Source organism: Crotalus tigris, unplaced genomic scaffold (assembly GCF_016545835.1).
Source record: "Crotalus tigris isolate CLP2741 ecotype Arizona unplaced genomic scaffold, ASM1654583v1 scf7180000023617.9722795, whole genome shotgun sequence".
Classification (NCBI taxonomy): Eukaryota; Metazoa; Chordata; class Lepidosauria; order Squamata; family Viperidae; genus Crotalus; species Crotalus tigris.
The window spans coordinates 7717764-7734174 of record NW_024100081.1 but is presented as its reverse complement, the minus strand read 5'-3'; positions in this window follow the sequence as shown (position 1 = coordinate 7734174).

Sequence of the window (16411 nt, the reverse complement as noted above, 5' to 3'; positions counted from 1 at the left end):
TAATACTCATTCATCCATCCTACTTTTCCCACAACAACAATCCTCTGAGGTAGGTAAGGCTGAGAGTGACTAGCCCAAGGTCACTCAGCCAGATTTTCTGCTAAGGCAGGACTAGAATCCACAGTATCCAGGTTTCTAGCCTGATGTTTTAACCAGAAGACTAAATTAGGGATCATCATGTTTTATATTGCATTTGTGTTTACAAAACTTTAGATGTGCATGCATAAATACACACCTCTGAGTCAATCTTGATTCCAAGGAATACCTGGATTTGTCCCTGCAGTATTTCTGGCATCATTTTAGAAGTAGTTTAGATTGCCTTCTTTCTAGGACTGAGAGGGTATGTATAGTCCAAAATCATCCAGATGACTTTGTACCTAAGATGAAACTAGAAATCACAATTTTTTAGTTTCTAATTTGGTGCCTTTACACCAAACTGCCTTCCTACCGATACAATACCAGAACAATAAAAAAGAATACTAAAGACTTCATGTCTTTAAAAAAATCTGTACATACAAAACATATCTGTTAAATGTATTTGTTTCCTTATCTGCTGATTCTGACACGATCTTCACTTTGTGTAACGGGAGTAAGATATTGGCATTATATCAAGATCTCCCTGTAAACCCTAAAAGCATGTACACAAAGCAAGTTGGGGGGGGGGGACCCTTTAAGTGCTGAAGGAAGAATTAAGTATGATTTTTCCAGTCAGAAGCAAATTTACACTGGACAGCAATGTATATATTGGAGCCTATCACGATTCTGTTATAGTGCCTTGACAGTACTATAGATTGAAATGCTAAAGTCTACAGTAACCTCAAGATTAAACAAATCCTCAAGATTTATCAGACTACAACTCCTGTTATTTTCAATCTGACTACCTCTTATCAATGCATATAAGGATGATAGGAGTTATACTTTGAGGACACCGAGTTAGGGACGATTAATCTGTAGGAATGTATGGAGCCTCTCAAGTTAGATCCCAAGTAACCAGTCCTGTTAGGGAAAAAAAAAAGAGGGGAAGAAGACTAGATTCCAATCCATTACTTATTCAATGAGTGGGAAAGAGAGAATGAAAAGAAACAGAACAGACGGTGTAAGCCTATATATAAGGTCTATGGATAAAAGATGATTTGTAAATGATTCAGGACCACATCTTTGAAAGGAAACCTTGGGATTAGTCCCATCTAACAAGAGATCACCCACTGAGATTTAAAACAAAGTAGTCCAACTTAACTAATGATTTTTAAAGCTTTGCCTGGTTACATCAAGGTCAGAAGAATTAATGCAGGCCAGATGGTTATGTTATCATATTGTCTCACTCTGCTTCAAGCTTATACTGTAATCCTTATCATACAAAGCAAATCGTTTTAATGTAGAGATATCAGTGGTATTTAGCTAAAACAGAAAAATGGACCTTTTTTTTAAAAAAAAGAGATGAAACAAAGAAAGTCGTGTTTCCTTTTGTGGGAAATAGAACAGATCCGATTAGTCTTTACTAATAGGTACTTACTGTAGAGATAGATTTTTTTTAAAGGAAGGAAGCTGCAAATAACTGCACTGTATGGCAATATAATTGGACTTCTGCAAAAAATTTACAGTCATTTGAGAAATGGAATTATTAGGGGAAAAAATCCAAAGACTGAGATTTATCAAAGAAGATAATTCTGTATGGTTCATGGATTATTGTATTTCTGTGACTTACACTTCCATTACAAAGCCACCTATGGTGGCTAACAAAATAATTTATCATCATAAACAGAGTCCTAACAAACATTAAAATATATTAAAACATAATATTTTGTATCATCTATTAATCCAGTGCTTCCCAGTTTGGGGAATAAATTGAATAAAAGTGATTTTTTCCCCTCCCCTTTAGGTAATCACACATGAACCCACTATCCACTTACAGTTGAGTCAGAAGTTCTCCAAGGCCAGCTTAATTATTTGTTCTCATACAAAATAATGAAATTGTGGTTCATGTTCTCTCTTTGTAGAGATCCTAGGCCAGTCAATGAGAACATTAGTCCAGGAGACTTAAGACATTGAATTGTACTCATTCATCTGGACCATTATTGTTTCTCTCTTAAGTAAAGATCAGAACGAACATGGATAACATTAAAAACCAAGATTGTGGAACAGAAGTGGCAGTTATATTATCTGTGAGCCTAAACTCTGCCATCTCACTATATGGCTCTCTTTCAATCTTGCCAGAATTATCAATCAGTGATTCCTTTATATATAATCATTTGATGTGCTAACATTTGCTCTACCTTGTTTTACTGATCCATCTTATATCAGATTATGTTTGTATTTACTGGGATTTGTGGCTGTATTACTGCCTCTTAGCCCATACAGATCTGGCTAATTTTTCAATTAGAGCAATTGAATGCTATTCCTAGAAAAAAAGGCTTTTAAACTTCATTGTTGGTTTCAAGACTGGGCTGATCTTGAAATGAAAATTAATTTTGAATGACCACTTTTTTTTTCTTTCTCCTGATTACAGATGCAGCCTGATTTGAATATTTCTCTTAAAGAACATGGACATTTTTAGACCTTCCAGAAATAATAAAATGAATTTGGTTGAACGCTAAACTAGGCATGATGATATGAATAAATATCACCCAATCAGTTTTATTTTTACTTTGTGTAACCAGAACTGTCAGTAAAATTGTTTTGTAATGCACAATTGGTTTAACCACCCTACTTCATCAGTTTCTTCCATTTGAGATTTAATCATCTGCTTAAAGAGTTAATGCAGAGAAAATACAAATTTAAGACCTCTCTAATATTTTGTGTTTCTTTAGGAATATAGGAAACAGTTCTTAATCAGGCCAGATTTTTTATTAATATCTTACTGTTTTGTCAACTCTGGTTGGAGGTACATTTTGGAAAGAGAAATTTTTCTATCCTTTGTCACCTAATCTTTTTAATTAGAAAGGCAATAATACAAGAAAAGCTGCAAGGTAGATAGGGGTTTTTTTTTTCATTTTTTTTAGTGACGCAACAACAAAAAGAATAAATCAGTAATAGTACAGTCCCCAAAAAAATTATATATGGTGCAGTGCTTAAAATAAATCAAACCATAACAAAACATAAACCAAGGAAAATGAAAAATTCATATAACATTAATATAAAAATAATTTAATTTATGTAGGAGATGATCAGGCTGAGTCCAAGGATGGGTTAAATGCATCATCAGTTTGGAGAGATTATGCCCCACTGAAGTCCATTGGCTCTTCCCTGACGCCAATTTGCCTTAACCATTAGTAGATCAGATTCTTGTGTATGGGTAGCATGAAATAAACATCCTGTATTTTTGAACTCTATCCTGGTTCCCGACTTCTTGCAATTTAACCTGCATAGAAACATATTGTTGCAGCTTCTCATTTTTAGAATATAAAATATTTCCCTCCATTTTACATTTAAAATTTACAGGAATGTTGCAAATCCCACAATGGCATGGGAAAATAAACAAAACTATGTAATTCATAAGAACAATGCAAACACACCTCAGCCTTTTCCCCATGTAGCATAAGAGGAGACAGAGAGAGGGGGAGGGAGGGAGGAGAGGGAGAGGGGGAGGGGAGGGGGAGGGGAGAGGGAGAGAGCCTCCTTAAAAATGTATTAATTCCCATTGACCATAGCAAAAAATTATGGGAAACATAATACATTTGAAAGAAAGCTAACAATGGAGACAAATGCAATTAGGCAAGAACAAAATAAGCTAAGAAACCCTCATTTGGTGAACTGAGTGACCTGGAATATCCAGGATGCAACATTTGATCCAGTAATAACAGTAATTCAGCATGCAAGATGAAATAATGTGAGGAGTCTAATTGCAAATACGGAACTTGCTAGATAGCTTGATTTTAAGTTTACATACACTGAGCCTGTCTGAGCTTTTCCCTATATGTGTACAAAATTTCAGCTTAAGTGTTCTTAAAAGAAGCAAAAAGCAGCCAGTCTATCTAGCCCTGTGATTAAATACTTGCAACACCCATATAAGAGGTCGGCTAATGCATCAAACCCATTGGTTAAGACAAATATTGCATATGCAGTCAGGAGCTTTAACCAAGTCCTATTAAATGGAAATAGCCCCACAGCTTCCAGGTTGTGGAATATCTTTAATCCAAAGACAAATAAATGACCCAGTATTATGAGAGCTGCCGCTTAAGGTTTTCTCAATAAAGATTAGAGTTACCAAATCAGTATTGCAAAAATCTGGACCAGGAAAGAGATCTAGAAAACTCTTTTATCCATCTCCTGATTGTCTGGATTTTTGCAGACCAGATATATCAGCCCTACTTTAAAATACCGTATGTTCATCCATTTATCCTATATTCCCCAGTGAGTAACATTACAAACTTAAGTTAAATTAGAAGAAAAATTCAAACTCTACATTTATAGTTAGGAATGGAATGGATGAAATTCTGTTTTATTTGCACAACTATGAATGTACCTGGAAAATGAGAAGTTTGGATGATACTGTGATGGCTATCAGATTATGGATGTGGCAGTCATTATGAGAGGATATCTGTGGATTTTTATAGCAAACATGCAGAATTGGGACAATTAATGTAACTGGAAGGTGTCGTAATTTATACATGTAGACTGAGACATTTCCATTTGTGCCTGCAGAACGATCTAGAAAATAAACTCAATCACGATATGGCTGACAAAGTGAGCATATGGTTTGCGTTTTGCTCATTCCTCATCCAACTGTTTAGTTTCCAGAAGGTTTAGAAATGACTATTTCCATTTGGACACCAATGGGTGATTGCTAAAACTTGGTTCTTCTTCTTGTAAAGCATTGCTTTATAGATTATTATAATAAACTTTGTTATCATTTTACAAATTATAAATAATTATGTCTTGAAAATGCTGGGAAACATCTACAAACAGATGACTAAAATTACACCGGGAAAGTTGGGATGCAATGGTTCTTTCATGACTGCCATCATTTCCACACAGCTAAACTAGTTTGACCTTCTTCCTCCTGGAGGTGCTATACTTATCTATTTGTACCATGAGAATCGTCTTCAGTATCTTTACCTTGCCAAAATACTGCTGTTAAAGAGCCAAGAGCTCATCCTAGAACAGTCCTTCAACTGCTAGGCCATTTCTAGAGGAGAAAGGTGAATCAGTACAAGATTTAGAGAGCCACGGGAATGTCGAGATTTTAAGTTTGACTCTGTGGGTTCCTACAGCTCAAAGATTCACAGATATTAGCCCCGACTGAACTCATTTCCAAATCATTCGGTCTAATTGGGCTAAAAATATAAAAGAAGCTAGTCTACTAAAAAAATGTGTGTGATTGTGCACATATGTATGTGAGCCTCCACGTATGCTGTTTTAAACGAGAGGCTTGCTGTTATCAGCTTTAAGTCCCAACACGTTCCACACTGGAATAGCAATTAACAGATTACGTAACTCCAGGGGATGGGTTAAATCTTAAAGAGGGTCAAAAGCAAAATTTTTCCTCTTTGTCTGCTTCCTCTCTTCCAATGGGTTTTTAAGAAAAAAAAAATAAGGTCAAATAGGTAATACCTCTGCTTTCACCTCTAGGTATGTAGTAAAAATGAAATTAATTCTAAATATAATGGTATTCTAATGTTTCAAATTAAAGCGGTGTAAAGAGGACGGGATACAATATTTTAAAAGAACAACCTGTCTGTTTTGCTTCCCTACGGTATCCCAATACACCATTTATAACTCCAAAAGATAGCTGATATTGACTAAAGCATCAACCTGAGATTTGCCTTTCGGCTAAATGTACTATTTGCTTGAGGCAGGCATAAAACAGCACATTATTGGTTTGTTATCAATTTAGGACTGAGCTATTGATCCATAGTCCATTGGAAAATTATCAGCCTGGAGATTCTTATTCCAATTTGTTGTAATGTACATGTTATGTTCTTTAATACATGGATGATCATCTATCCCCCATTGCCATTTAGGGTTTAATTTCCACAGGGAGTCATTTTGTACGGCCAAGTTGCCATGCTGAAAATGTACCAGGACTCCCCAATCTGTATTGTATGATGAGACAATAAAGGCAGGTTAACCTGGGAGCAACAAAAAATCATAATACGTAGCTTTCAAACTTACGGGAAAACAAAAAAAGGTATAGTACACTTCAACATTAAATTATTATTTTTTATTTTCTGGTTATGGGACAAAGAAAGACAAGATGCTTTATAGCAAGCAGCATGGACACTGCATTTATTACTTTTTTAGAAAGCATAGTCACATAAACATTCAACTTAACCTTGTACCAATCTGACTCCATAACATTTTCGTACAATTGCGTGTATTAAACCAAGATGAGCAAAAGATTACAATAAACATTTGTTCCATCAAGAGCAGTGTCTCTCAGCCTTAGCAGCTTTGACATGGCTGCCTGGGAGCAGAAGTCACATATTTAAAGTTACTAAGATTGAGAAACAGTGATCAAAAGTATAGAAGATCAGAGGTCAGGATTTTGTCTGCAAAAAATTGTTTAGGCAACTTGCCACTAAATGGTGATTTTAGGTGAACTGAACTGTAATTCTTATTATTCCCATTGGGACGGCTGACTGCATTTACTAATTTTAAGGCTAGTAAGAAATGGGCAAGCGCGATGGGATCATGATTTGTGAGAGTAAAGGTCCTTAAATTGTGTGCTATTAGATCTTCAGGAATCACACACATATCTCAAGAATCCCTGTTACTGTCAAGGAAGGACAAATTTTATGTTGGCACCATGTTTGCTCTTCTTAATAGAAAATAGGGTCCTTCCTGAGCATTTCCACTGACTAAAAACAAGAATTCAGGCAATTCAAGATGCATTAAATCAATGCTACAGTTTAAATAAACATGTGATCGCAGAAATGGACATGGCTTCCCCTCCAGCTTACTATCACAAAATATTTAACCCAAATTGTGAAAGGATTGGAAAAGGTTGTAAATCTCTGTTTAATAGAAATAGAAACTCAGCCTCTTAAATGCAGTCTCTCTGCTCTGTAGCCTCTCCCTGCCAATGTACTGCAACCAGAAAAAAGCGACTACATATATTTTAAAAATCATCCCCCTTAGTCAAGCAGTAAATAGATATCATCAAAACATATGCTGTTTTGATAGTACAGTACTGAACTGGTCACTAATTCTGTTATGGAAAATGTAAAAGTTTAAAAACCAAGCAGAAATGAACAAAGTAAATACTAAAAGCCAGCATGGGTTGGTAAAAAGCAGACCCTGTCAAATAAACCTTATTGCCTTCTTTGATAGAGTAACAAAATTAGTAGACCAAGGAAATGCTGCAAATACAGTATAGACTTTAGTAAAGCATTTGATAAAAAAAAATAGACCACAGCATAGAGCCACAAGATGTGGAATAGACAGGACCAATTTGAGGTTGACTGACCTATTGAACTCACCATGCAGTCTTCAGTGAAACTACTGTACATCTACATGGAGGGAAGCATGCAGTGGGGAACCTCAAGGTTCTTTCTTGAGCTCTTCAGCATCTTCATAAATGAAGGGAAGCTTCATCAAACTTGAAAATAACACAAAGCTGGGAGGACTTGCTAGCACATTGGAAGATAGACTCAAGATTCAAAAGGATCCTGACAGACTTGAGGATTGGGCCCTTTCAAATAAGATGCAGTTCAGGGGTGAGAAAAGTTAGGCCCTGTGCTTAGGCAGGAAAAACCAGATGCACAGGTATAGAATAGGTAGCACCTGGCTCAGTTATGACAGGGATTTAGGTGTCCTAATGGACCACCACTTAAGTATAAGCCAGCAGTGTGCTGCGGCTGCCAAAGAATCCAATGCACTCCTAGGCTACATCAACAGAAGGATAACATCAAGATCATGGGAAGTAATAGTATTGCTCTATACTGTATTAGTGCGGCCACACATGGAATGCTGCATCCAACTCTGGTCACCACAACATAAAAAAAACAGTGCAGCTCCTAGAAAAAGTACAACAAATATGACAAGAGTTTAGTCTGGAGCCTAAGTCCTATGATGAATAACTAAGGTAACTAAATATATTTACCCTAACTAAGAGAAGGCTTAGAGGAGATTTGATAGCAGTCTTCCAACATTTGAAGGGCTGCCACAAGGAAGAGAGGATTGATTTATTCTCCATAGAACATGAAGGTAGAACAAGAAGCAATGGGAGGGAGATCCAACCTGGAAGTAGGGAGGAATTCCCAGACATTGAGAACAATTATTCAGTGGAACAGCTTGTCTTCTGGAATTGTGGGTCCCCCCCCATCACTGGAGGTTTTCAAGAAAAGGTTGGACAACCATTTGTCTGAGCAGGAAGTTGGACTAGAAGACATTCTGGTCCTATGATTCGATGATTCTGTGTGGCATATTTCCCTTTTCTTTCTCTCGTTCACACCTCAAAAGGGTTACTAGAGATGTTTACATATGGTTAAAGACAGACCTTAAAAAATACAAAATCAGAGAGTGCAAACAAAACATTTATGTTGATAAAAGGCCCTGATGTTTATGCTGATGCCATAATTCTCTCCTTTTTCTTCTATTTTTCTCCTTCTCTTCAATGTATTTGCATTAATACAGTCATTTCAACTAGTTTCTATTCCCTGGCAGGCATCTCCAAATCTTTGCCTGGGTTGAAAAGAGAGGTATTGGACAGCTAATCTGTTATACATATATATCAACCCAGTGAGGCTCTGTTGTGATTTCCTAGGATCAGGTAATAAGAAAGATAAAGCCCTGAAGACAACAAATTTAAAAACAAGAAAAGATTTACTTAGGACACCTAATTAGGAATCCTAATCAGAAGCCATCAAGAGCTCTAATTAGCAAGGTTTGTTCAAACTCATTGCTTTCTTCTTAACTGGCCACCGGACATCCAAGTAGTTTTAAATTATGTATCACAGGCTCCTAATCAGTATATTGAGCGTCATAAATTGTTAAAAGGAGCTAATAGCTTGTGTTCCTTGATAGAAAGCGCTGATACTGGAGGCAGGGAACTCATCAAAGAGGGAGCCTCGTTAGGCGCGAGGGAGAAGGGAGGCTGTGCTTTGGGGTCTCATTTTGTTTTAGTAATTAGCCTTTACTGGATTATCCGATCCAAATCTTTATTCAGTTTACTCTGTCAAATCTCGTTTGCATTTTAAATGGGAAACTGACAAGGGGAGCAATTTATCTCCTGACTAGGTTAAACATGTTCAACTTGATAGGGAGCATCTGATGAGCTTATGAGAGCATAGACGCATCGGGGCATATGTTACACTCCATCTGCCTGCTCATAATAATACCCTCTGAACTGCTCTTGCATTTGTTTCCCAGGTAAGATATCTGAAATAAGTGGACAAGAGGGCAATGGCTGGAGACAGGACCTTTAGCCCTGGGGTGCTATATTTATGAATTATATTTTTCAACATGGCACATCTGAGGATCACAGTAAAGCTGTTTTGATGGATTCTGCCTTACACTAGTGCAAGAGGAAGTGCATTCGAAGTTAAAATGCTAATTGTTTTTTTAATGGAAGGTCCACATTAAAAATGCGCCAAAGTGGGGCCATTTAAAGGTTTGAGCCTCTGGAGAACAAACTGCCATCAATTTTAATATGGTCCATATGGTGATCTAAGCCAGTGTTTCTCAACCTAAAAAGACCATGCCCATAACATACTTCATTGGAAGTATGATCTCTCTATTCATTAATCTTTTGTGATATATTAGAACAGCCACCATTCAATCATAAAGTTTTATGGTTACTATCTAATTCCAGAATTGAGTATAAGCAGGGCTTTCAACAAACCATTAAATAAAGTGTTCTTTGACTTCCAGCTAGCCAACCATTGCCTTTTCCAAGGTATCTGAGTTCCACGCTCATCTAATCTCAGACACTAAACATCCTTTCTTCTCACAGAGATGGTTAGCAGAGTAACTGAAAATCCCTATTAGCTTTACTTCTAAACATCTGTTTGTTTTGTCGGTTGATTTTGATACATAGGATTTCTTCCAGTAAGATTTCTTTCAAACCTGCTGATTAGTCCTTCTGTGTTATGATATCCTTTGGCAACTAAAAGAGCTACATTTGGAGAATGACTTTACTATTTAATATATTGGCTATTTCAGTGAATTATCCTAGTTAGCTAACCTCTGGAATGTTTCCAAAGATAATGAAATAATCAACCCAGTTAATGACAGTGCTAGGTACAATGAGTTTGGAACATGAAAGTTGTTTCCTGTGGTTCAACTAATGCAAAGTAGCTGCTGTTCCTGCAGCTTAAGCTTTTTGCTACTTGCACTACTACTGGCTCCTGGAAAGGAAACAGATATTTTCCTGGTTAAGGGTACCTGAGGTGCTTCTGTTCAAACCGGAACTGTCCCAGAAAAACTGGACATTTGGGAAGTATTCCAGAAAAAGATGCCACAGCAGAAAAGCCTGTCTTCCTGGATGACATCAAATCACTACCCATTGGAAATGCTAATTAGGAGTGCCCATATTGAAGACAGTCAGGAATATTTTATGGAAGAAGACAATCTCTCAAATTTCAGAACCACAAGTTGCTTAGATTGCATTTATAGATGAATAGCAAATGTTGAAACCTGACCCAACAACAAACTAGCAGCTGCTACAGTTTTTTCCAACAATATTACAACTTAGAACTAAGGAGAAACTTCCTGACAGTTAGAACAATTAACCAATGGAACAACCTGCCTCCAGAAGCGGTGAATGCTCCAACACTGGAAGTTTTTAAGAAGAGACTGGACAGCCATTTGTCTGAAACGGTTTAGGGTTCCTGCCTGAGCAGGGGGTTGGACTCAATGACCTCCAAGGTCCCTCCCAACTTTATTATTATTATTATTATTATTATTATTATTATTATTATTATTATTATTATTATTATTATTATGGATAGGTATCTTGCAAAAGCTACAGTTTCTGGTCCATATGTAAGGGCAAGCCCATATTGACTACATGACAGTAACTGACAAAGGATTCCCAGTGTCTGACCCATTGGGGCTTTTTCAGAATATCATTTACTGAAGCAGATTGGTCTGTAACTTCAGTGTCAGGTGACAAAAATGAAAGACATCAAATTGGAGGTTGGGAAGACATTTCCACCTGGCTTGTTACAACAACCATAACTGACTAACTTTTAAGCCAAGATGGGAGGATGCCCAAAGCAAATTTCACAGACTGCACTTACATTAACCACCTTACATCAATAGTGGGGTACATACACTATGTAGATTAAGCAAAAATTGCAGAACCATCTCTTGGGCATTAAGCCCTACTTTCTAAACTTTCTCACTTCTGAAAGTGCAGTATTATGATATAAAATCCCTAAACACAAATGCTAAGGACACCCAGTTTTCTATATTTGCGATACTTTCTCTTCCTTCCAACATTCAGATACTCAGAGAAAAAAATAAATAAAGACAAAATGGATAGATCCCTCTATTCCTGCCCAAGGAGTAAAATCTATATCTATATAAAATATGCTGGGGAAAAGTAAGTCTTTTTCATACTAATGTCACACAATTACCTCTTAACTACCAAAACAAATGGCAGAAACAGGAAAAGTGACACCAAATCAAAAATGTCACAGGTGATCGATTTGTGTCATCTACTGTCCTCGGTGCTGAGGCTACAGAGAAAGACACGATCACCCAAGACTAATATTATATTACAGCCTTCACAGTACCGAGTGCCAAGTGATGAATATGTGTCACTTCGTGTGTCGCTCACTCTCAGGGCCTGGGCGGGCAAGCATGGAAAATGGAGTGCTTAGGATTAATGATATTGAAAATGATAGAGAGGAGATTGAAAATTCCTGCCTTCCTGAACCATGCAGATTGAAATGTACCTCAGAGCTATCTTGGTTTGTTCCCTCCTCCTTTCCCTTCTCCTCTGTTTCCCCCTCATACACACACACTTAGCAGGTTCATGTTCATCTTTTAAAGGGCCCTTGACTGCTCTCTTTCTATAGTTTTTGACTGCAAAGGGGAAGAATGAAGTTTTGCTTGATGGATTGCTTGCCCCTTTGTCCCCCCCCACCTCCCCGCCAAAGGGTGGAAATTCCTCACACACCAATATTTCAAAACAAGCCTCAGTGTTACAGAAACACCCTAGTGATGAATCAGCCCAATCTCATAAGCGCACCAGATTTTGGTTACACGCTTCAACATGGATCATGAGAAGTCTCCTATTTATAAAGCTCTTTGGGTATGGTATCTGGAAAAGGAAAAAGGGTGAGGTATCTCTCTACTGAATAGTAGATTTCCCTGGATAGGGAAAATGACCAAATGACTCCTAAAACTCCTTGATTCCTCAAGCAACAAAGGCTAGGATATGGTTTAGCCTATTTCTCTCATTTCACCCAGGGTTATCCAGGACAGAGAGCAATAGATCATCACTTGTGTAGTTCAAACTGGCTGAGGGAGAAGTAAGTGATGGCTACGCTGCAATCAATGTCTTGAGATCTTCAAGCATGTGGCCTTCCTATCTACTATATCCTTGAAAGTACAGACATGAGTGCCTTTCAGGCTGTCACATCACAGCATTCAAAAATAAGAGTGATGGACGGGTTCCCACAGCCCCATGGATCCACCATTCATCATCTGTCCAAATGGTGCTACCCTGATGACTTCAGAAAGTCATTAAAATTTGGCAATCTGGACTTAGAGCAGGGATGTCCAACCTTGGCAACCTTAAGACTTGTGGACTTCATCTCTCAGAATTCCCCAGCCAGTCTTTCTGGCCTGGGGACATGGCTGGCTGGGGAATTCTAGGATTTGAAGTCCACAAGTATTACAGTTGCCAAAAGCAAAATGGTGGTTAAGCCCCTGTAGGATGTTTTGTTTGAAAAACATGGCTTGCCTTCTGGATGCTTATGAACTGTTTCTTTTTTAAATTATTCCTACTTAAAACAAAAAAACTTTAAGCTGCTTGGAATCAGTTGAAGATGGATAGCCTCTAAATTGTATTAAATCTAAATTAAAATGTTACTAGATCACTGTACACAGTCTTATGTTGTAATGCATGTAATGGTATTCATGTAGCAATTTCGTGTTTTTCATTTATTCTCTGATAGCACTTGCAATATACTTGTAAGGGTAATTCAGTATTACAGTTCCCCAAATTGCAAATGTGGTAGGAAAGAGTGGGAGGAGCTGAAGAAACGGGGATCATTTTAATGGATGTATGGAGGCTGAAGACGATTCCTTGAGAATTTCTTAATTCATAGCTTATACTTGCTCTTTTCAATTGACACCCTCCAGATGTCAATTAAATATCAGTAGGGAAGTTAAAGTTTAAGCATCTGAACAGCAGCAAATCAGGCAAGATGACTGCAGTAAGTTCTTTTTTTTGTTTTAATTTTGCTTTTAATCAGAATTGTGCTTTGATCACTCAAATTGCTGAATAAAAGTTTAGGCGTGCTTAATTTAGACCATGGCACCTTTTTTTTTACACCAAATAGTATTCTAATATATATTGCCCAGCAACAATGACATAACCCCAAAAATGTGTAATATTCCATTTAAAAAGAGGAAAAAAGAGAGATTTCATGGCTAGTTAAAATAAAAGTATGATCCATGTGAGCAGATAAACAGGCAAGGATAAATGTACAGAATTTTCAGTCTCTGAGCACCTTTTAAATAAATGTCACTCTGGAGAGATTCAGTGTTTAAGACAATGCATAAAAGTTTATTACCATTTCATGGACATGCAGCGTTAAAAGGATGCCCATAGGGCCTGTCAACATTATTTTTATATTGTAATACATTGATAATAAAGCCACAAACTGAGAATCAACAGAAAACCCAATTAATTGGATAATAATTACATTTGCTTCATTGGGGGGCAATGAATGCCAAGATAATGGATCTATCTGAATTATGACCCTCATCAAGGAAATCTCATGAGATTTGGGAGACAAAAAAGCATCTAAATCCTTAATAGCTATCCAGAGAAAGAGGAATAGAACCTATACAGACATTTAAACAATTGACCTATTAGTTTCATGAGAATAAAGCTTTCTGTAACCGTCCTTCCCATTAATCAGCAAAACTGAAAGATTGCTGCAGATATTCTGATCTGCTCCTGAGTGTTAGTTCTCATGAAATATTTTGTATATGTTCAATGGTTGTTGATTTCACAGCATGTCCATGATGTAATTAATGATTCTTCTTGTTCCTTGTATATGCAACATATCTAATGAGAAACAGTTTTGAAGATTGCTCTTCCAATGATAGATTCAGCTTATTACCTACTTACTTAATTTGTGGAAGTGAACTATACTTATATTCTGGATAAAGTTAAATGTTCACTAAATTTTAATGGGAGAGAATTAAGCATGTTCAACGGGAGAAAGTGAAAGATTTGTAATGACAATAGCAACAAATCACAACAAATCTTGGTAATTTGGGAAGGTCTCTTACATGCCTTGTGTCTTTAAAAGTTTTAATTAATATATGCCATTAAAATAATATAACAATATTTGGTTAAAATTGGTTTTTTGGAATTTGACAGAAGAAAGCATTTAGGATAAAAAAAATGAGTACTCAATGATGTCGGGATTCTAATTTCAAAAATAATGGAAGTGTTTGAGCTTGGAAATGTAGCAATTCTTTTTTCTCACAGAAAATTTCATCACAGTTGTCTGACAATGGGAACAGAGAAGATAGAGCTTTGACTTTTAAAAGTAAAATACAAAGCAAGGAACAGGCATTTGTATAGCTATAATCTAATCAATTAGGATTAATTCAGCCCATTGAATTCAATCCCTTGCTCAGGGCAGGAATCCAGATAAAAACGTACCTCTGCACCCACTATTTGAACTCATCCACTGAAAGGGATGACCCACACTTCAATGGATAATTGCCAAATTACTCTTACAGTTAGGAAGTTTTTTTATCATTGTATCAGAATTTGCCTTTGTGAAACACAGAAGTTACAATTCTCAGGCCTATAGTGCCAGTAAAAGAGAATATATATAGCTGAGGGCTGAACTGTGGAGTCCTTGGTGGTCTCTGAGTTTGGTTGTTTGCTTGTAGATATTTCGTTACCTGATTAGGTAATCTTAGTAACCTAGCTGGTTAATGAAGTGTCTGCAAGCAAACAACCAAGCTCACAGAGCCTCAAGAACTCCAGTCTGATGGAAATTAAGACCTCGTTTTCATCTATGTGATACTCTTCCAGATGTTTCAAAAGTACTAATATCTCTTCCCATTGTTTTCTCTTAGGGCTAAGAATGTCCCCACCTACACGTTCCCTTTATAAAATTTAATTTTAGTTCTTATATGGTAACTTTATGGGATTCTAATGTGGACTGTTCAGCATATTATTATCATCAATCTTTACTATCAGTCTAAAGTTGCCTATCAGCTGATATATGTCTGTGTCTTCAAGCCAGTGTTGATTCCTGGTGACTGCCTTGACTGGTCCCTGCAAATTTCTTGATAAGATTTCAGAAGTGGTTTGCCACTGCTTACTTCTGAACACTGAGAAAGAGCGACTTGACCAAGGTCAATCTTTGTACCTAAGGCAGGATCAGGACTCCCAATCTCCTGGTCTCTAGCCTAATCCTTAACCACTACACCAAACTGGCTCTCCTATCAGCTGATATGAAGGTGATTTTATAACTGAAATGTATGCTTTATAGACTGGATCAGAGTTACATGGGTAGAAGCTCATAGAATCGTAAGGTTAGAAGAGTTCTTGGAAGTCTTCTTGATCAACCATCTGGTCCAGGATTCCAGGGAAGGAATCTTCACATCATCCCAGACAAATGGCTGTCTAATCTTTGCTGGAAAACTTTCAGTGAGGAAACATCTATAGTGTAACTGTAGAAGGCTGTTCTACTGTTTAATAGGTCTCATGGACTAAGAAGTTCTCCTTCTCCTTCTCCTTTCTCCCTTCACTGCATGTGATATTTATCTATAGTTACAGTTTTGAATACTCAATTTTAGTGTTTTGTATTACTATCTAGTCCATGACTATAGGACTTTGCGTATTAGATTATGATAGTTGAGAATCAAAGAAAAGCAAAGAACACAAAATAGGAAACAAAGCCTCAAAACAGTTGAGATAACAACAGTTAATCCTGTATAATCTGAAGCAGCTGCCTCAAACTGGGGATGCTAGGAGCTGTTGATCAGCTTGATGATGTAGGACAGAGTTGTTTTCATTGGGCTGCTTTGTCCCTTAAGCTAGACTTATGCCATTAAATGAAATGCAGGATGATGCCCTATAGCCAGTGTGGAAATAACATTTACCTGACAGTAGCTTACCTTGTTTTAAAGCCAGCATCATGTTTTCAGATAGCCCTGATTATTTTATTTACTGTCTCAGCCTAAGAAGTCAAGATTACAAGCTCCATCAACCAGTTCTTGCTTTGATAAATATTGAGCACTTCCCCTGTGTCACCTGAATTAT